Raw genomic sequence first — 22,500 nt, forward strand, 5'->3', positions numbered from 1 at the left:
AAAACCTCTGCACCACCTGTGTATACAGACAGGGAAACTTTACAAAACGAAAGCAAGAGAAAAAATGTTAGGGGCTGCTTTTGGTATCAAGGCCATTGATACTTGAATTTTGTTGACTGCCCACTAGGTGGTGCCTTCTCACTTGCTGTTTTTTCATACATCTCTAAACTGTATTTTTTAACTTACTAGATACACCCTCGTTTTATTTTAAAGCTCTTTGTTAACTAAGTTATCCTTTCTAATTTTCTAGCCCTAGCTCTACTTTATCTCTTCCCATCTTACTGTGTCCTTAAGTGTCTCTTATCTCTACTCTCCCCTCGAGGCATCTTAAATCTCACACTGCTAAGCCTCTCACCCCCCTGCTACTCTTTCCGCCTGATACTCACCTGTTACCTCTCTATCTCACTGATTGTCTCTCTTGACACAAGACTCCTTGTCTCATCCCGCTCTGTTCACCCTGCGGGCTCACTCCGCTCCTCTACCCTGCCCCCTATTTCCACCCGCCCCCACTACTCCTACACTTATTCCACCAAGACCACACCCCTCTATCACTGCTCCAATACCAGAGCTCACATCATTATTTCACCACACCTTAGACATCACTATATAATTAGTCACACCCACCTCTATTTAACGGTCTCTTTCACTCCCATCTCTAAAGACATTACCACACCAACTTACCTCCCACACCACTCACTCAATCCCATTACATTAACTCCACTATGCCAACATCCCACTTCCAACTCTATATTCAACTACTTCTCTTACTCACACTACTTCCTTCTCTTACTACCTATCTCTCAACCTCTTATGAACAACCACTCTACTCCTCCACCCTCTTTCCCTCTAAACATACTTCTACACTACCTCTAGCCTCTACTGCAAACTCTCTAAACATTACATCTACACCCAACTATACACTTCCTAAATATCACAGACTAGCACCAATTAAATATAATAATCCCAATTATAAAAAAACTACCCTACTACTCTTACAAGTTACTTTACCACAAACATATCACATACCTTCACTCCCTACTAGATGGTGACATACATCCAAACCCTGGTCCTAACCATACCTATACCACTGATAAATGTACTTTAATTACCAGTACCCCCATAACTGCAAACTCTCTCCTTTTAGCACATCTTAATATACGCAGTGTTAATAATAAAATCCCACACCTCCATGCCCTCTTAGATGTCCACCGTTTTGATATCCTGTGCCTATCTGAAACTTGGCTTAAACCCACATTCAAAGATAATGAAGTTTCCCCTCCTGGTTATAATATCATCAGAAGAGACCGTACTGCTAAAAAGGGAGGAGGGGGTGCAATCCTCTATAAAACCAAACTACAAATCAGCACCATAGATCTTCACCCACCTTTAGACAACTCAGCTGAATTACTTATCACTAAACTCCAGGTCAACCCTAGTAAAGCTATTAGTGTCATCTGTTTATACCTACCACCAGGAAATAATATTAATACCCTTGAAAATATCCTAAATTGGTGTTCTATTAACCTCCCGCAGGAAACAATAATCTTAGGAGACTTCAGTATTGACTGGCAGTCCTGTAACAATAGTAACCCTTCCAACCATATTAACTTATATGGCTTTACTCAAACTATTAACTCCTCAACTAGAACTCACAGACCCACCAACAAAGAAACTACCTTGGACTGGATACTTACTAATAACCCTCTTCAAACCTACAATGTAGGGATCCTCCCTGATGATTTAAGTGACCACTCCCTAACCTACTTTATCAGATCTAAAACCAATCTCACTCATTCCAACATTGCCAGGACTGTTCGCTGCAAAAAACAATTTAAACCTGATCTATTCCTGTCAGAACTTAAACAATGTAATTGGTCTCCACTAAAATATCTTCCACTTGATGAAGCAGTAGCCTATTTTAATACCACATTCTTATCCATTCTGAACCACCATGCCCCATTACGCTCTATTAGATGCAAATCTAAACCAGCACCCTGGCTCTCAAATACTACTAGGCATAAAATCCATCTGAGAAACAAAGCCTGGGCTAAATGGCATGCTACTAAAAACCCACTAGATCACTTAAATTTTAAACAACTAAGAAACAATACTAAAATAGCCATAGTGCTAGATAAAAAGAACTACTACCTTCAAATACAGCAAACCCATCTTAATAAGCCTCAAATGTTTTGGAACAGCATTAACAAACTTCTGCACCCAGGTCAGTCTTCCACCCCTAACCCTCTAGGCTCTAACCCAGACAATCCCATTCAAACTGCTAACTCCTTTAATTCATTCTTTACCAACACCATCCAATCTCTTGCTAGCCATCTTTCACCAGACACATCAAATCTGCCTAACGCACCTTTAAATCCTCCTCCATCCTTTCAATTTCAACCAGTCCCTACTTCTACTATAAGCTCTCTTCTACTAAAACTGAAACCTTCCACCCCTTCTGCTGACCAACTCCCAGCAGAATACATTCAAATTGCTGCCAGACCCATTGCCTACCCCATATCCATTCTTATTAATAGAACTATCAGTGAAGGATATATCCCATCCATCTGGAAAATTTCTTACATTATTCCTCTACACAAAGGTGGGAACTCTAGTGAATACTCCAACTTTCGTCCTATAGCCTTACTTTCACTTCTGGCAAAAATTATGGAAAAATGTATACAGAAGCAACTTCTACACCACCTTCTCCAAAATAAACTACTGGCAAACTGTCAACACGGTTTTAGACCCTACCACAGTACCACCACTGCCCTGCTATCATTTACAGATTCTATTAACAACAAATGTAACAATGGCCTTCTTTCCTCTGCAATTTTCATTGATTTATCCAAAGCCTTTGACATGGTTCATCATCAGCTGCTCTTGCATATTATGAAATCACTTTCGCTAGATCCATTAGCCATCAACTAGTTCAAATCTTACCTCAATCACAGAAAACAAGCAGTACTTTGGCACAATAATCTCTCTAATCTCTTACCTATCTCCGTGGGTGTCCCTCAGGGCTCCATATTAGGCCCTCTCCTATTTTCTATCTTTATTAATGATCTTCAGTCAGCAATTCCACATACTGCCTGCATTCAGTATGCAGATGACTCCACTATTATCTGCTCAGCTACTTCTCAAATTGACCTGCAGAACATCACCCAGAATGCATTTAATACTGTTGAACAATGGTTTACAAAACGTTGCCTCCTTCTAAATCCAAAGAAAACTAAACTTCTACTCTTCTCCCCAACCCGTAAGTCCACCCCATGCATTTTACACTTGCATCTAAAGATGGTACTGTTATCTCTCCAGACCTCACAACCAAACTCCTAGGAATAACTATAGACAACAACCTCAACTTTGACACACATATTAACAGTACAATAAAAACAATCAACAAGAAACTTGGATCCCTCTATAGAATCAAACCCTTTCTTACTCCAACAGCCAGGACTGCTATAGCCAGAACACATCTAATCTCTACATTACTCTATGCCTCTCCCATTTATACAAACCTTTCTAAAGCCAACATTAACAAGCTGACTGTATCCTATAATAATATTGCTAGATTTGCTGCTGCCTCTCCTTATCGAACTCATCACTGTCTAAATCTTAAACAACTTGATTGGTTAGAGTTTCTACACCATCTCCATTTTTCTCAGCTTACTATTGCCCACAAAACCCTACACCAATCCTCCAATACTCCTATTCTTGCAAGCCTCCTTTCCCTCTACCAAAATCCAAAAAACCTACGCTCTTCCAACAAATTTCTGATTAACACCTGCAGATCCAACAATTTGGCAGGAGACTCCCTCTGCTGCAATTCCATTGGTAGACTTTGGAATGCTCTTCCCTCTGAACTTACAACTCTCTGCTCTCATACTCTTTTCAAAAAGAAGCTTAAGCTTCATCTCATGACTCACTGGTTATGCTCCTGTTCTATCCCTGACTAACTGCTGCTTCCTCCCACCTACAACCTCCTGGTTTAAATAGCCTTCTCTTCTAACTCTGCTCAGGATATAACTTTTTACTGAAGTCTCCACTTAGATATCAATATTTCATCTAGGTTTATTGCTCTGGCCATGCCTTATACAAAAATTTTTTTATGCTCTGTTTTTGTATGCAACTAATTGTTACTTCCTTCTATTTTGCTGTATTCTTCTGTATACTTTTTCATGATTGTACTTAATTTTGGTGTTTTTTATTCTATAATGTTAGTTTGTATATCATTTGTTAATGACTTGTTCTACTCAACATGGAGATTTCTCCCCGGGCCTCTACTGAAAATGGACATGCATCCAGCTAGACTAGCCCGGTCAACAAATGTAAAATAAAAAAATAAATAAAATCATAAACCAGCATGTGCAAGAGGCTGAGGGTGGTGAGGATGTGAATGCTGCTGAGCAACCCACAGTGAGGAGACGGAGAAGAGTGCACAGACTCGGGGTAACCTACTAAGGGCTACATGAACTGGAGATAGTGGAGCGCTACAGGGTGGACGGGGACCTCCTACAGCAAATTGTTGAGCTGTGCCAGCCACGCCTGACACACAGAACTAACAGAGGGGAACCTATCCCAGTGGATACCAAGGTATGTGTAGGCCTATGAATACTAGCGACAGATACCTTCCAAAGGCCAACTGGGGATATGATGGGGATTTCACAGGCATCAGCATCCAGGGTACTCCACCAGTTCCTGGATGTCATGTCAGCACATCGGTGAGCACGTATATTTTCCCATCACCTGTGAGGTGTTGGCCAGTAATATGCATCTCTTCCACCAAATAGCAGAATACCCTGAGGTAGTGGGTGCAATAGACTGTATGCACATATGCATTAAAGCACCACTAGGTGAGCGTGGTAGGGTCTACATCAACTGCAAGGGCTTCCTCTCCATCAACTGCCAGGTCATGTGCAATGCCCAGGGCATAATAATGAATGTGTGTGCTGGCTGCCCTGGAAGCTACCACGATTCCCACATCTGGCATCTGACACAGCTGTACCAGACATTTGCCAATGGGGACATCCAACATAGTCACCTAGTGGGGGATGCTGGATACGCACTGCAGCCATGGCTGATGACACCCATCAGAAATGCACACACACCCGAACAAGAACTCCATAATGAGGCACACGCACAAACACGAATCATAATAGAGCATGTGTTTGGGATGCTCAAGTCATGGTTCCAGTGCCTGGACACATCCGGTGGAGCCTTGCAGTACTCACCAACTACATGTACCCAAATTGTCCGTGTATGTGCCATGCTACACAATATGATCCTGCAGAAACAGCTGCAGCAGGAACAGCATGGGGCAGGGCCACACAGCCCCCCACCAGTGCCAAGGCCTGCACAGGCACAGAGTGACTCAGAGGAGGAACAACCTGAGCCTGCCTCAGTAGGCAGAAGGAGGCGTGCCCAGTATGCCCTGGCCTTGGCAAAGTGGCAACGCATAGCACATGCACTGACACAGTAGGGACCCAGGGAATGACACCTCTCTCCGATTCACAGATACAGTAAAAGGGATGCCAAACATGACACTACCTCTGCTCAACCATGTATAGGGAAAGTACTATGTGCATCCAACATAGGCAGCCCTGCAGCACCACCCCCAATACTGGAACACCCACAAGGTAAGTGACTCACACATGCCAGTTGGGGGGGCACATACCCAATGACAGTCACAGCCAGCAGGATAGGTGTAGACGAACACAAACAAATGCTGTACTATGGCCTCTAAATGAGCCCTATGGGTAACCCCTCCCCCAGGCCTACACAGACAGACTACAGCAGGCCAGGCAGTTGGATGTAAGTTGTGAAGTCTAGGAAGTCAGAAACTAATATGTAGGTAGTGAAAGCTAAGATCTGTAGTACACTGGTATGCCTGTAGCCAGCACGATAGGAAAGTCCACAGACTGAAATGGTGTACCTGACATACCAGTACAGTCCTAGCAAATGAGTAAACGTGTCAAGTGTGCCCCACCATCCTACTTACACTTATAGTAACAGTCAGGTGTGCCCCCCCACCCCTGTGTAGAAATGTAGAAACAGTCAGTTGCCCCCCCGCTATGCAGAAATGTAAGAACAGTCAATGCCAAATGACTGATGTATACCTTGCAGACACAGCATGCTACCTATCGGTGTACAACACAAAGGTCAACACCACAGTACAAACTACCTGGACTTGATCCGCACATGCAATATAGATGGTCATACTGGGCATGCTCACACACTTAAACACATGAAGCCATGTCTGCAAAAAGCAGTGGACCAGACATATCTGGCAGTTGCAGTTCTTATTGCAGACACATGTCAGTATGCACCACTCCTGCCTTGCACACACAGTGGATGGGAAAACAGACATATATGTAAGGACAACACACTATAATAAGCCAAAGGTAGATGGACAAAGATGTGTGAAAGAGGGTGACCATGACAAGGAGCCATCTGGGCCTGTCCCACCCAGCACACAGCCAAAGGGCCCCAAACACATGAGGTGCAGGTGTCACTCACTGCAGATACTAGCCACCAGTATCTGTCAACATGACAGACTATATGGTGCACGTACCAGCTGTGCAACATGACTATACAATGAAGTAGTCACGTAGTAGCTGTATACATGAACCTGTGGCATATGACCCCATGTGTGCCTGCATGTGGCATGACAACCCCTACATGAATGGGTTATGGCCCATGCACACACTGCCCTCCCCATAGCAGTATCATGACAAGCCTGCTGAGGTCATCCAATGTAAAATACACCTCTGGGAGAGCTGTAGCTCAGTAATCCCCATGACGTGTCCCATAACTGTGTACTGCTGTAGTGATAAACTAGTTAAGTGGTAGTTCTAACCCCAGATTTGGCAACTGTATGAGTGTGTGTTTGTGTGCGTATCTCTGTGTCTCTGACTGTGTAGAGAGAAATGCTTTTTAGACTACTCACACTCCGTACAATTCATATACTCACCTTTGACAAGGCTGCTGATGTCACTCACCTAGCAGTACACCTCTGGGAATATCTTAGCCCAGTAATCTCCGTAGAGTGTCCTGTAACTGCGTACTGCTCTAGTGTAATAAAGTAGTTAGGTAGGTGTTCTAACCCCAGACCTGGCAACTGTGTATGTGTGTATGTGTGTGTGTGTGTGTGTGTGTGTGTGTGTGTGTGTGTGTGTGTGTGTGTGTGTGAGTGTGTGAGTGTGTGTATGACTGAGTAGAGAGCAATGCTTTTTAGGCCACTCATACTCCGTACAACTCATATACTCACCTTTGACAAGGCTGCTGATGTCACTCACATAGCAGTACACCTCTGGGAATATCATAGCCCAGTAATCTCCGTAACGCGTCCTGTAACTGCATACTGCTCTAGTGTAATAAAGTAGTTAGGTAGGTGTTCTAACCCAGACCTAGCAACTGTGTGTGTGTGTGTGTGTGTGTGTGTGTGTGTGTGTGTGTGTTGGTGTGTGAATCTGTGTGTGTGTGTTGGTGTGTGAATCTGTGTGTGTGTGTGTGCATGTGTGTGTGTGTGTGTGTGTGTGTGTGTGTGTGTGTGTGTGTGTGTGTGTGTGTGTGTGTGTGAATCTGTGTGTGTGTGTGTGTGTGTGTGTGTGCATGACTGAGTAGAGAGCAATGCTTTTTAGGCCACTCATACTCCGTACAACTCATATACTCACCTTTGACAAGGCTGCTGATGTCACTCACCTAGCAGTACACCTCTGGGAGTATCATAGCCCAGTAATCTCCGTAGTGCGTCTTGTAACTGCATACTGATCTAGTGTAATAAAGTAGTTAGGTAGGTGTTCTAACCCCAGACCTAACAAGTGTGTGTGTGTGTGTGTGTGTGTGTGTGTGTGTGTGTGTGTGTGTGTGTGTGTGTGGGTGTATGAATCTGTGTTTGTGTGTGTGTGTGTTGGTGTGTGTGTGTGTGCGTGTGTGTGTGTGTGTGTGTGTGTGTGTGTGTGTGTGTGTCTGACTGACTGAGTAGAGAGCAATGCTTTTTGGCCACTCACACTCCGTACAATTCATATACTCAACTTTGGCAAGGCTGCTGATGTCACCCACCTGGAAATACAACTCTGGGAAAGTAATAGCCTAGTAATTCCTGTAGCGCATACTGTAACTGTGTACAGCTGTTGTGTGATAAGATAGTCAGGTAGGTGTTCTAACCCTAGATTTAGCAAGTGTGTGTGTGTGTGTGTGTGTGTGTGTGTGTGTGTGTGTGTGTGTGTGTGTGTGAGTGTGTGTATGACTGAGTAGAGAGCAATGTTTTTTAGGCCACTCATACTCCGTTCAACTCATATACTCAACTTTGGCAAGGCTGCTGATGTAACACACCTAGAAATACACCTCTGAGAAATTCATAACCCAGTCATCTCCATAGTGCGTCCTGTAACTGTGTACTGCTGTAGTGTGATAAAGTGGTTAGATAGATGTTCCAACCCCAGACTTGGCAAGTGTGTGTGTGTGTGTGTGTGTGTGTGTGTGTGTGTGTGTGTGTGTGTGTGTGTGTGTGTGTGTGAATCTGTGTGTGCATATGTCTCTGTCTGTCTTAGACTGAGTAGAGAACAATGCTTTTTAGGGTACTCACACTCCTTAGAATTCATATACTCAACTTTGGCAAGGCTGCTGATGTCACCCACCTAGAAATACACCTCTGGGAAGTTTGTAGCTCAGTAATCTCTGTAGCACGTCCTGCAACTGTGTACTGCTGTAGTGTGATCTAGAACCATGGTAGGGTTCCCTCTCCACCCATGGCAGTTCTAGATGTTTTGTGTGTGTTCCAATGTCTGTGCATGGAGGAATGCATACACAGACATTTTGAATGCGTTACTTTGGTAATCCTGCTGATGTCATTCATACACCTTTGGGAAGGATTTCTCTAGTAATCCCTGTGGTGTGTCCTATAACAGCTCCATGCTGTAGTGTGATATATACCTTGGTCAGGGGTTTTATACCCACACGTCAGTCGTGGATGTTTTGTGTGTGTCTCACTGTCTGTGTAGGGAGCAATGCATTTTAGGCTAGCCACTCACTGTACAGTTGAAATGGCCTTCTTTGGTAATCCTGCTGATGTCATTCAATGTGAAATACACCTTTGAGGAAGAAGTACTTCAGTAATATCCATGGTGCGTACTGTAACTGTGTAGTGCTGTAGTGTAATAAACTAGTTAGGTAGGGGTTCAACTCCCAGACATAACAGGTGTGTGTGTGTGTGTGTGTGTGTGTGTGTGTGTTGTGTGTTTGTAACTTGTATCCTGTGTAGAGGTGGTTGTGAGTGTGTGACACCTGTGGGCAATGTGGAGGGGGTTTTGCCTATTTCTTTTATGGTGGCCCTACTATATATCACAATGTCAACCATACAGGGATAACAGATGTAAATTAGCTGAGAGGCTGGGGTGTAAAGCCATACCCATACATGTGACATCAAGGCCAGCCACTTGTTTGGCTGTGGGGGGGTTGCCTATTCGTACAAGACGTATAGTGTGTGGGGCCTCTCAACCCCATTAACAGTGCATGTGGACTTATGTGTATTTGTTAATCTGCCATTGCTATCTACAAATGTATGGCCATATATACCTATATAGATTTATGCATCTGCTAATATATATATATATATATATATATATATATATATATATATATATATATATATAAAACTATATCTGTATACACCTACATAGATATATATCTGCGTACACATATGTAATGTGATGTGTATATGTAGACATATAGGTGTAGACACATATATGTGTCGATTTAGGCATATGCATGTATATATGTGCATATATATTGATATATATGTGTATAGTTTTAGAAATTAATATATATATATATATATATATATATATATATCTTCATATCTAGATATGTTGTATCTGTTTAGATATTAATATAGGTACACACACATACATCTAGATGTTGGTATACATTCTCTGTACTGTTGCTTGACTGGAGAGTATGATATGTTTCTGCAAACATCAAATCTCTTTGTATATTTCATGGCTTAGTGGTAAATCACTTTGTTTATGGTATGCAGGGTCCTTGGTTTGTGCCTTGCAACAGCTGTTTATTTTGTTGCTGGGCAGAACACTGCCCATTGGATACACAGTGATTAAGGCAATTTAAAGCAGTTGTAAGCTGGTTTGCGTGGAGCTAAGCAATGCCTACACAGGTTAAGCAATTCAGCAGCTAACTGAGTATAAGAAACTATAACCAGACTTTAGCAGTGCTCACCTCTATGCAAACCCACGTACAACTGCTTTAAAGTGCCTTAATCACTCTGTATCCATCGGCCCTTGTTCTGCCTAGCAAAAAAAATAAACAACCTCTACTAAGCTAAGACCCAGGACCATACACACCATAGCCCAAGTGATTTACCTCTAAGCCATCTCAGATATACATAACCCTGCTGTATTCACAAACATATCATCCAGCCCAGTCATAGAACAGTACAGAGAATGTATTCCAACATGTAGATCTATGTGTGTGTGTGTGAAACTCTATTAATGTCTAAACAGATACAACATATACTGATGTATGTAAATATATATATATATATATATATATATATATATATATATATATATATATATATATACATATATGTAAGCAGATATATATATATATATATATATATATATATATATATATATATATATATATATATATAGGACATACATCTGTAGATAAAGTGGGAACATAGCAGAAACATATATGTCCACATGCTGCATTAATGAGGTTGAGAGGCACAACATACATACACCATGCACAAATAGGTATGCCCCCCACAGCCAAACATGTCTGCCCTGCAATACACTACCAACTGTTGCAGATCCCATAACCAGGACCTTACACGGCAAGGGCACAAGATGTTAACAGTACTCCATCCCACCTGTATGATGTCAGGCTGGTATCAGTAACATTTTATACAGTAAAGTTAGGCTCATAATGACTGCCATTTTTGCAGTCATCTGTTACCTTTGTTAGCCGGAGTCCCGTACTGTTGGTCTGTACTTCAGAGATGTAGATGCCAAACAACAGTGGCCCCAGGACTGAACCCTGAGGTACTCCACTTGTCACTTGTCTGGAGATGGATTTGGAGTCAGTTACACCTACAGTTTGGGTTCTGTCAGTAAGCCATGTGGCAAACTAGTGAGTGGCATAGGGATGTATGGCTGGATTAGTATGTTAATCTATGTTTCCAGACTGGGGGATGGTGTTGAAGGGCTTGGTGAGGTCCATATAGGCTTTGTGGACTGCCTTACCCTTTTCAACAACTGTGCAGACTGAGTCAAAGCAGTCAATCCTTTCAGGAGACAAGACTGGCCCTCCATGAGTCCAAGCTGTGTGGGGTCCAGTGTTTGAGGGCTGCCAATGTCTGCATTCAAAACATCCCTGATAATGCATTTCATGGCCATGCAGATTGGACTCATCAGACTGATGTGACGGTAGTTCCAGGGATCACAGGTGGATCCCCCCTTGTGGAGTGGGATAACTGCAGCTGTGCACCTGTCAATGGGCACCAGGCCTGATGCGGGGCTATGATTACACATGGCAGTTAGGTGAGTTGCCATTCCATTTTGTAGTTCATGTAGTACACAGCCCAGAATGTCATCTGGTCCCATGGATGTTGTATTCTTAGTTGTGGGTAGTGCATTTTCTGCCTGTGTGACCATGATTATTGGGCAATGGAATCCTTTATGTATTGACATGGGCCCTTTTGGGGGTGTGAGGGGGTGAATGTGGCACTAAATCAATCTGCCATAATATTGGCACATTCTATGGGAGCAGTCTATATAATGCCATTCTGTTGCAGCTCAGAGCACTTCTGATCATTGCCAGTTAGAATTTGGACATAACTATAGAATGCTGCATGGTTGTCTATGGAATCTGTGGTGATTTTAGTTACATAATCAGCTTTGGAGGATTCCATGAGGGATCTCAATGTCTTACTGGGGCTGGTAAGGGAGCTATTTGCATCCTTGGATTATCCTTTTTCCTTCAACAGTGTCTATTGTCTGTTCCATACTCTGTTAATGGCAGGAGACCACCAGACTGGCTTGATTATTTGGGAGGTGAACTTCATGGTTCTATGTGGGATGTCAGGAATCATGCACAAGTGGCTGTGCTCATACAGTGCCTTAGTACAGGATTCATCAGTTGAACTGTCAGCTCCTGTCTCCATGGATGTCACAAACATTGTTACTCCTTCCTTGAGTAGCATGGATTTGGCCTTGGAGAGGTCTTTTACATTTTACGGACAACTGTATATACATTCCTTTCACATGTTCAGTTTGATTAGCCTATGGTGGGATTACTTTAGTGGAACTGCAGTCCCATGTACTGTTGTGATGGCTGAGTGGTTAATTACTGTGACTATAGTGTACAGGGTCCTGGGTTCATGACCTGCAAAGGCAAGTTATATTTGTTCTGGCCAGAACAGCGGTTAATGCATACAGACTAATTAGGGCAAGTTAGGTTAGTCACACTCAATACAATTCAAATGCACTACTTTGGCAATTCTGCTGATGTCAATCACTGTGAAGTACACCTTTGGGGAAAGAGTACTCCAGCAATCTCTGTGGTGTGTGCTATAACAGCGTAATGCTGTGGCGTGATATGGAACTCTGGTAGGGGTTCTATTCTCACACATGGGAGTTGTGGATGCTTTTGTGTCTCTTCCTATGCCTGTGTAGAAAGCAATGCATGTTTGGCTAGTCACACTCACTACAATTCATTTGCTCTACTTTGGCAGTCCTGCTGATGTCACTCACTGTGAAATAAACCTTTGGGGAAAGAGTACACCAGTAATCTCCATGGCACATTTTGTAATGGCATAGTGCTGTAGTGTAATAACTAGTTAGGTAGGGGTTCTAATCCCAGATGTGACAGGTGTGTGCATGTGTGTCTGTCTTAATGTGCTGATGTTTGTCATTCATGTCCTGTGTGGAGGTGGTTGTGAGTGTGTAACAACTGGACCCAATGTTGAGTGTGTTTGTAAAATTTCTTATATGGTGCCCCTAGCATAAATCACAATATCCACCGTGCAGGGATAACAGATGTGATATCAGTACATAGTGAGTCACGGGTTAGAAACCCGGGACTGGTAGGTGTGTGACACAAACATGCTCACCTTTTACTCTACCAACCCACCCCGACTTATCTTTGCCTCTGTCTGCCTCTCTCACTCCCTCTCTGGTGGATGTGGAGAATTACACATGCTTTGCTTAGGCAGCGGCATGTGTATTGTCAGTGATGCTCATGATCAGCTGAAGGCCTCTGCACAGATTACAGCCCTCCTCTAGCTGATTGCATGTGGAACAGCTGTGGTAACATTCCCATAGCCAATTGCATGGAAACACACTCCAATATCTAGGAACATCTTGTTGGTGTTGGGCCTTTTCATTCACCGTGAGCAGGAACTAGATCTGTTGTTTGGCAAACAGCATCACAGATGGATTCGGGAATAACCTCTGAAAAAATACACTGTGGAAACAGGCCAACACACAGGAGGGGGATGTGCCTGTCCTGACTAACACAGGAGGAGGATGTGCCTGTCCTGACTACAGACTGTAAGTGCTGCTATACTGCAGTTGGGGTACTACTGGTTTAACAGTGTGTGTGTGGATATGGCTGTCTTACATGTTTTAATACTTGTCATGTCAGTGCTATGTTTATGAGGAATCCCCATTTGTAGGGTCATCTGCAGACTGGGCAGTAGGTGGTGCCTTGTGTTCCTTGTGTTACCCACAGAGCACCTATCTCTCAGCTGCAGAAGGTAGTGTGAGGATTGCAGTCAGTAGATGGTGACAGATGGGAGAGTTACTTACTTCATATCCCTCATAGGACATATTTTGCATCAAAACCTGTTACAACAGGAAATGTATGAGGTCATCACAGTGACATGTCAATATTGGGCCTGTGTTTGTGCCTCCAGCCACAACCCTGTCAACCTTTGTACATATGTCATGCAGTAGAGGGTGCATATGTTCTGTACACCATATTCAATGACAGCATATCTGAAAAGCCAGTGAGATATCAGACCGCTACACATGTTATGTATAGTAGGGGTTATATTTGAGGACAAAGCCTGGGCATTCTGTGGTTGTGTGTACAGTACTGAGGTATGTGTAAGTCTGGTAATTGTTGACAGTGTGTGTATAGTGCATATGTACCTTGGCCTGTGTAAAGACTGTGGTAGAGGTCATTGTTCTTGATCCTTTTCTACCTGATGTTACATGCTGCTCCACTGTATGTCACCCTATCAGCTTACATGTTTGTAGGGGTGAACACACACATGTCCCAAACCACAGACAGCCATCGGACCACACTGTGTAGCAGCCCAGTATATGTAGGGTTGTTGTGTGAGTGGCCCATATGAGGATGGTGTACATCAGATAGTCCATATATTGTAATAGTATGCTAGCTTACCATATGTGGCTGTGTTCACATTGGTTGTGGTTATGCACTTTCACACAGGTGTCTGTTACTCTGTGATGCGACATGCCTGTAGAGCCAGCTATCTATGCAGGTACATGTGTATTCCCACATAGGAGATGTAGCCCAGTGTTGAGTCAGTCTGCCTGTAGCCTGCACTGTGCTTTGTTACATGCCTAGCAACTTACTGTACTTATCCAGTGAGATGTTATGTCCAGATACTTGCTAAATGTACTGCTGCCTGGCCACCATAACAGTCATATATGTCAGACAAAGCAGTGGGATGCTGTTCAGATGTATGCCAGTAACTAGTGGATAGTATGTGGCCACGGCACCTCTGTACCAGCGGTTATTATGTGTCAGGACAGACAGGGGTGTATGAATGCATAACCTATGGGGGAAAATGTATACCAGTATGTATGTGTTATACCCATCTACATGGCTGGTAACAACCACATTGACAGGCCTGGTCCACATGTCTTGCATGAAGGGGTTCTGTGTATACCCCTCGACTCACACGAGTGTGTCAGACTGTCTACATATATTGGCCATATCGCAGCTGTAGTCCACAGGGGTGTTACTGTGCTAGCAATGGTACTGTACTATGATGACCTTAGTATGTCTGTAAGTAGCCAATGGCACACAAGTTAATAGCAGATGTGGTCTCCCACACACACCATTTCTGTGAAGACAATCCCTATTACAGTAGCAGTAGTCTACAAATATACCTGCACTACATATGTGACATCACCTTGCACTGAGAGGTTGGGACTGTTGGGGCTGAGGTAGGGCTCCACTCCATGTGCAGGACATATGGTGAACATATATGTATAAATAAGTATACATATATCCATATAGATATGTACACATATACATCTCTTGCTTACTGTATGACAACAGTTTTACACATATGTGCCTGTGTTCCAGCCTCTGTCCTCCACCTACATAACAGGCTTTGCACATATGACATGCTGTCAGGGGTTGTTATGTAGTGGACTGTGTGTATGTCATGCTGTCATTCCTGCCATCACTCTACTGCTGTTGCGTCCCCCACACATACTGGGGGGTTGGGGCCATATATGTGCGGGTTTCACCTGCACAATACATGTGTGCCCTAATGCACTCCAGAGGCCAGTGTATGTTACAGTGGTATATGGCCCAGTATTAGTGAGTGTAGGGGGTGCACCATGACTAACCTAGGCTGTTACAACATGTGTGGGTATCTGGGATAGGCTGCCTTAAGATATCTGGATGTACTTTACCATACAATCCACCTTGGTTAAATGCTGACCTACTGCCTCCTGCCATAAGAGATGTTCTGTTTGTCAGTGTGATTGTGATGGTGTCAGGTATGCCTTGTTATGTAACAGATACATCCCACTGTGTCAACTGGGGTCTGTCCCCCCTAGGGATTGTGTACAAAGTGTAGATAGAGGCTGTTGACCTATACATCTGCATTACGTACTGGTGATTGTCTGGTATGCTGTGGCCCAGTCTGTCATTACTAATGTACTACTTGGAGGCCTCGGCCTGGACAGCAACATAAGTCAACCTTTCCAGACTACTGTCTTAGTATAACTGTTTCACAGTTGCATTACACTGCTCATATGGATATGAGTGTCTAAACAGCTGTATGACATGGCATATACAACTGTCATAGTACACAAATAAAGCTTTCACATTCATTTATGCACACCTGTGTGTGGTGTTATACCCTTTGATATCTCTGTGGGTATATGTTGCAGGCTAGGAATATCATTCGTATGGGTGGCTCATACAGTTTCCAGTTGGTAAGGTGGTTACTGTAGGAATACTGGCTGCTCCATATTGTGTGCACGTACTACATATGTATATTACTGTACAAATCTGTGTGTGTGTAGTTACATATATATATATATATATATATATATATATATATATATATATATATATATATATATATATATATATATATATATATATATATATATATATATATATATATATATATATATATATATATATATATATCTATATATAGCTATATATATATATATATATATATATATATATATATATATATATATATATATATATATATATATATATGTATATATACCTGTATCTGCAGATATGTGTTTGTGTATATGTATCCTAGGGATGGCAATGTCATGTCTGGTCCTGGTTATGGGATCTGCAACACTTGGTACTGTATTACAGGGGGGGGTCATGCTTGGCTGAGGGGTATACCTATATGTACCAGACATAAATTGTGTGGGACCTCTCAACCCCATTAATGTTGCATGAGGACATATATGTTTTGTTTTTTCCCCATTATCTACAGATGTATGTCCGTATATACCTATGTATGTATATATATATATATATATATATATATATATATATATATATATATATATATATTATATCTGCTGACATAATTATATAACCTGTCGTATATATTTAGACATGTAGACCTGGTATATATATATATATATATATATATATATATATATATATATATATATATATATATATATACATATATCAATATGTTGTAACCATTTAGACATTAATATATTTACTCACACACATACATCTACATGTTGGAATACATTCTCTGTGCTGTTGAATGACTGGGCTGGATGATATGTTTGTGAATGCAGCAAGGATATGTATATCTAAGATGGCTTAGTGGTAAATCACTTTGGCTATGGTGTGCAGGGTCCTGAGTTTGATCCCAGCAGAGACTGCTTATTTTGTTGCTAGGTAGAACAAGGGCCGTTGGATACAGTGTGACTAAGGCACTTTTGAGCAGTTGTAAGCAGGTTTACTTGACGGTAAGCACTGCCGACCTCCACTTATGTTTTCTTACAGTCAGCTGGCTTCATATTTCTCAACCTATGTAGGCATAGCTTACCCTTGCGCAAACCCATGCAAACCCACTTACCGCTGCTTAACAGTGCTTACTGCCGCTTCCCCCCACGCTAATTCCTTTAAAAGAAAAGAAAAAGGGGTTGATAGGAAAGTGGTGGAAAATGGGGCACAAAGAGGGAAGGACAGTAGGGAAAATAGCTAGGCATGTGCTGGAAGGGTATAGGAAAGGTCCATAGCTGCCCATTTCTTCTACAGCAACAGCTGTGCATATACACTTTATTTGCAGGTACTTTTGGACCCTCAAACACCTGTGTGAGGGGTGAGGACAACTTATATTCATTGTGATGCCAATTAGACCAGATTACATGTGTCCAGTGGACATATGTGCAAAATGGACAGCTATGTATGGGGCGAGATTTTTTTGTGGGAACAGATTGCCCTTTTTTTCAGGTGAGAGTGGGATGTTGGAGAGGGAGGTTGGGTAGATTAACAGACAAGACACACAAGATGTATACAGAGCCGGTATATGACACATGTGGGGGGTAAACACCTTGGACAGGGGGGTGTGTTTGGACGTCGCAAGTCCATGAGTCCCCAACTGGAAACAGTGGGACTGAGGTCCCCATCCATGGGCAGTCACTGCTGCACCTTCACGGCCCCGAAGTTGGCTGTGCTGGGGGCTGTGTAGGAGGGGCTGGCTCACCCTCTAATAGTGCCACTCGGCCCTCAAGCTAGCATAGCCACTGTCATTACTCCAGATCGAGTTCCCTATGCACCATGGCCCGGACCGGTTGACGGGTGACAGGTTCCCCTCTGTGCTGGCTCTGAGGGGGGGGCGAGCCCCATCCCCTGCATCAGTTCCTCCCAAAGGTGGTGCAGGGCCCATGGAGGAGGAGGTTCCAGGCTGGGCCCTAGATGTGCTGGTGCCCGGTGCCATGGCCAGCTGAGGTGGACAGGTGGGTCCGCTGGGTCCGGCCTTCCCATATGAGCTGTGTTGTCACAGGTTTATGGCAGATATGGGTTAGTAACAATCAACAGTATTCAGGATTAGTTATAACAGCATGCATAGGTATTCCCATTAACCCGACACACCAGACTGAACACAGTTGCAGAGCAAGCAGAACACATGCATATATGGAACAACAGTGGCCATTACAGGAGCATGCTGGTTTCATTGATGGCAACAGGCCACCAATATGGGTGTATTTTAACATGGCACATGCATAGAAACAAATGTGAATATTTATTAACCATTAGGACATATGTCCCAAAAATGTTTGGAGTGTACACATACCATTTGAGGAGTGTCATTGGGTTATTATGCGCATATGGTAGGGTGAGAGAGAGAGGATTCAGTTAACAACTAATATATCCTTGTAATTTTCACAACATTCTTAGTCACTGCAGTGATCTTTCCCTTACATGTATTATTACACTACACAATGACCTTATATTGTACACTGGTATGTTTATAGATTATTATATAAATGACCTGTGTCTTAAATACAGGTGTGACAGGCTGCAGGTGTTAATGCAACATATGTTGAGAATTGCTGTCATACACTTTGGGTGAGGTGCTAGAATGACAGGTTTATTTTCATATACAGTCTCTGACTATGTACATGTTTGACTATCAGTTATATGGCATTGACAGCTGCCTACATTTCTTGGATCATCACACTGAATTTTCAGGGGAACAGGGTACCAAGCTGGTGATATGGACCATTTATCTGGACATGCTGGACAGATTGGAACAGCTGTGGGGTATAAATATGCATACAACTTACAATATGAACATTCAAGCAAATTCTGTACAGTTATTGGGTGTAATTATGCATACAGCTTTCTATCTGAACATTGTATCACAGTATGTACGGTTGTGGGGTATGATTATGCATACAGCTTAGTAGCACTTCCCGGGGTCAAACCCCTGCTGTGTGTGACAAAAAATTATTGCTAACATTACAGTACACTGTGCTATCAGGGAATTGATGTACAGCTTTTGGCTGTTTTCTATCTAATTCTCCCTAACTTGTACGATATGACTGACCTCTTGGCACTTCCAACATTGTTATGCAGAACTTCATACCCATTTAATCTGCATACCATGGTGTGGGTGACACTGCTTAAGATGCAACAGCACTATTTATAGTATGGAACAGATAGCAAACATATGAGAGAAGAGTAAACAGAAGCACTCCAGGGGTTATACCTTTATTCACAGACTATTAACACATGTATTTCTACTGGTACAACACTTTCTAAGGCTCTTATATTCTTTGTTATGACAGTACATGCAGACTGATTACTAACCTGCCTCGCGATGCAGCCTTTGCAGCCTAGCATCATGGGCTTGCTGGTTCACAGCCCACTTATCTGCAGCTGTCAGAGAAATGCATTGATATTTAGCCATACCTATCCATTTATACACAAGCTAGGCAATTCTTTACTACTTAGTAGAATGTGTACTTACTCAGTACTGGGGCATTGGCCCTGCGGTAGTCTCTGATCATGGTGTTTTACCAGGAGCCATACCATGAATTTTGACTCCTGGGTGTCCCAGTGGGGCAATCTGAATTGAGAGCCTTCACCCACACCAGCCATTGTGCCTGCAGTAGGAAGCTACAACCAGTTATGAGATGTATTCCCACCTGTGGGGTTTAAATACAGCCATTTTCCTGCACTTTGCCATGATTGGCCAGTTTTTAAAAGGCTAAGCTATGGGCACACCTGCTTACATAAGCTTGGCACTGTTTAAAGAGGTATACCACTAGGCAGATTGAATTGGCTCCCCTACACATTGCTTATACTTACTAACATGAGCTGTGCTGCAGTTAGCATTGCTTCATAGTTGATTATCACTACATTTGCCATTTGGCAATGATGCATTCTTCATTACAGGTTATATATGTGTCTGGTATCTGTGATTCATGTGTCCATACACTGTATGGGGTCCTGGGAACTTTAATACTTTATTACAATAACATCTCAAATCTATGCTTACTGCAGTATATTTATGTTCTGTGGCAGGTTATCCAACATCACACTGTACATAGATTGAGTTCACATGTTTGGTTTGATTTTCCTGTGGTGCGGATTAGTTTGCTGATACCTCATGCATACCTATTGCTATGATGGCTTAGTGATTAACTACTGTGACTATAGTGTACAGGGTCCTGAGTTTGAGCCTTGCAGAGGCAGTTTATTTTGTTGCTGAGCAGAACATGGGCCGTTGGATCCAGAGTAATTAAGGCACTTTAAAGCAGTTGTAAGTGGGTTTGCGCGGGTTTGCATGACAGTAAGCACTGCTAACCTCCGGTTACAGTTTCTTATACTCAATTAGCTTCTACTTTGCTTAATCTGTGTAGGGAATGCTTACCCCAGTGCAAACGCACTTAAATATGCTTACTATTGCTTATGTATGCTTATTACTGCTTATTTGTGCTTAAACCTGCTTACTAGTGCCTTATTCATTATGACACTGACACTTCACATGTGCATTTCATGCAGTACTCCAGTTCACATTTAAATGTTATTATGTAGGTTATACGGCAAAAAGATGTAAAAGTATGTTCATATACAGATTTTACATGGAAAATGATATGTGCAGCAGTGGGACTCAAACCAGGAATGCCTGTTCATTAGGCGGATGCTCTTACCACTACACTATTGCTGTGCTGCTTCATTTGCGTATATATTCCTTGTTATCCTCTTCAGCCTTTTTAGCTGCTTTAACCATAGCTAAGCGATGGGCACACCCATGCACCTACGGTTAGCTGTACTCGGGGTTTAAAAAAATAAATAAAAGGGTCTCTTCATTTTATTTAAATGTACTGTTGCTGTTGAACACATGGGGACTGTTGGTGGGGATATGCGGACTACTATGAGCGGTCTCACTCATTGATTTATACTTTCTTCTGTTCTACTTTGCAGGAGCGTGTTTATTCTGAGAGCTCTGCTCTCAGACACTCCCCCTGCTTTTGTCCACGCTCTGTGTAGGATTTGGATCTCAGGCAGCACGCCTTCATTAATATGCATGGCGTGCTGCTGTCCTCCTCTTAAACTGCCTCTTCCGTGCAGGACTAGATTAGTCCTGCATGGAAGTTTAGTAAATCCGGGGGATCTTTTTTTGGATAATTTAAAGCTGTATAGTTCATCAGATGAGGAACTGAAAGCACAACTGCAAGAGGTCAAAACATTCTCAGATGATATAAGAATGTCATTTGTTGTTGATAAATGTGCAAAAGCAACCTTTAAAGCAGGGCAGCTGCACCACCAAGAAAACATCAATCTGAAATGCGATAAAAGAACATGAACAAGAGGAAGTGTATAAATATCTGGGAATTGATGAGGGATCAACAATGAAACATGAACAAATGCAAACAAAACTTAGTAAGGAATATTTTAGAAGACTAAAATTAATACTGAAAACAGCTCTGACATGTAGGAACAAAGTCCAAGCTATAAACCAATTTGCTCTTCTTGTCCTAACTTACAGTTTTGGAGTGATTAAAAAGGTGTTGGATATGTTGGACAGAAAAACAAGAACAATTCTTCATGCTTATCAAATGATTTATAAAAATTAGTGTATACCAAGACTATATATTCCCCATTCTGGGCCTCCTCAAAATTGATTACATGTATATATCTGCAATTGTTGGACTGCACACATATCTGCTGACCTCGCAAGACCCAAATGTAGTGAAAGTTTTAAAACATTAGAGTAAGTCTGTAATGGCTTTCCTGATTAGTTTAGCAGAAGCACATCGGTGTCAAGCAGGAATGGAAATCAAACCAGAAGTAGATAAAAACCAGGCAACACCTGAATGTGCCAAAGAACATAATAAAGAATATAAGGTGAAGGATCAGATGAGAAGGCAAGAAATGTTGAAAAATGTATAAATATAGTTGCAAGTACAGAACTCTTGGAACAACCTCATGTTGATCAGGATCAAATGCAGGAATACTTAAGGAGAGGTAAATTTAAACCAAAAGATGAAAGGTTAATACTACATACATGGTGGAGAAATGGACAAATGCAGATTTTGTAAAACAGAACTGGAAACAGTCACATATTTTGTTGCTGAGTGTGATACTCTAATGGCAGAAGGACTTTACACTGGAAGGCATAATAATGTGGCAAGACTGTTGCAGTGGGGATTGTGCAAACATTATAAAATTGAAGTAGCTGAAAAACATTGGAAACAT

General features: G+C 42.3%; 1 protein-coding gene across 1 annotated transcript in view; it reads left to right on the forward strand.

The window, feature by feature from the left end:
• The window catches only part of LOC122790772 (N-acetylaspartate synthetase-like), an 80,865-nt gene that overhangs the window by 21,503 nt on the left and 36,862 nt on the right, over positions 1-22,500 (forward strand). The window lies entirely within an intron of this gene.

Source organism: Protopterus annectens, chromosome 16.part0, assembly GCF_019279795.1.
Source record: "Protopterus annectens isolate FY-2018-M chromosome 16.part0, PAN1.0, whole genome shotgun sequence".
Classification (NCBI taxonomy): domain Eukaryota; kingdom Metazoa; phylum Chordata; order Ceratodontiformes; family Protopteridae; genus Protopterus; species Protopterus annectens.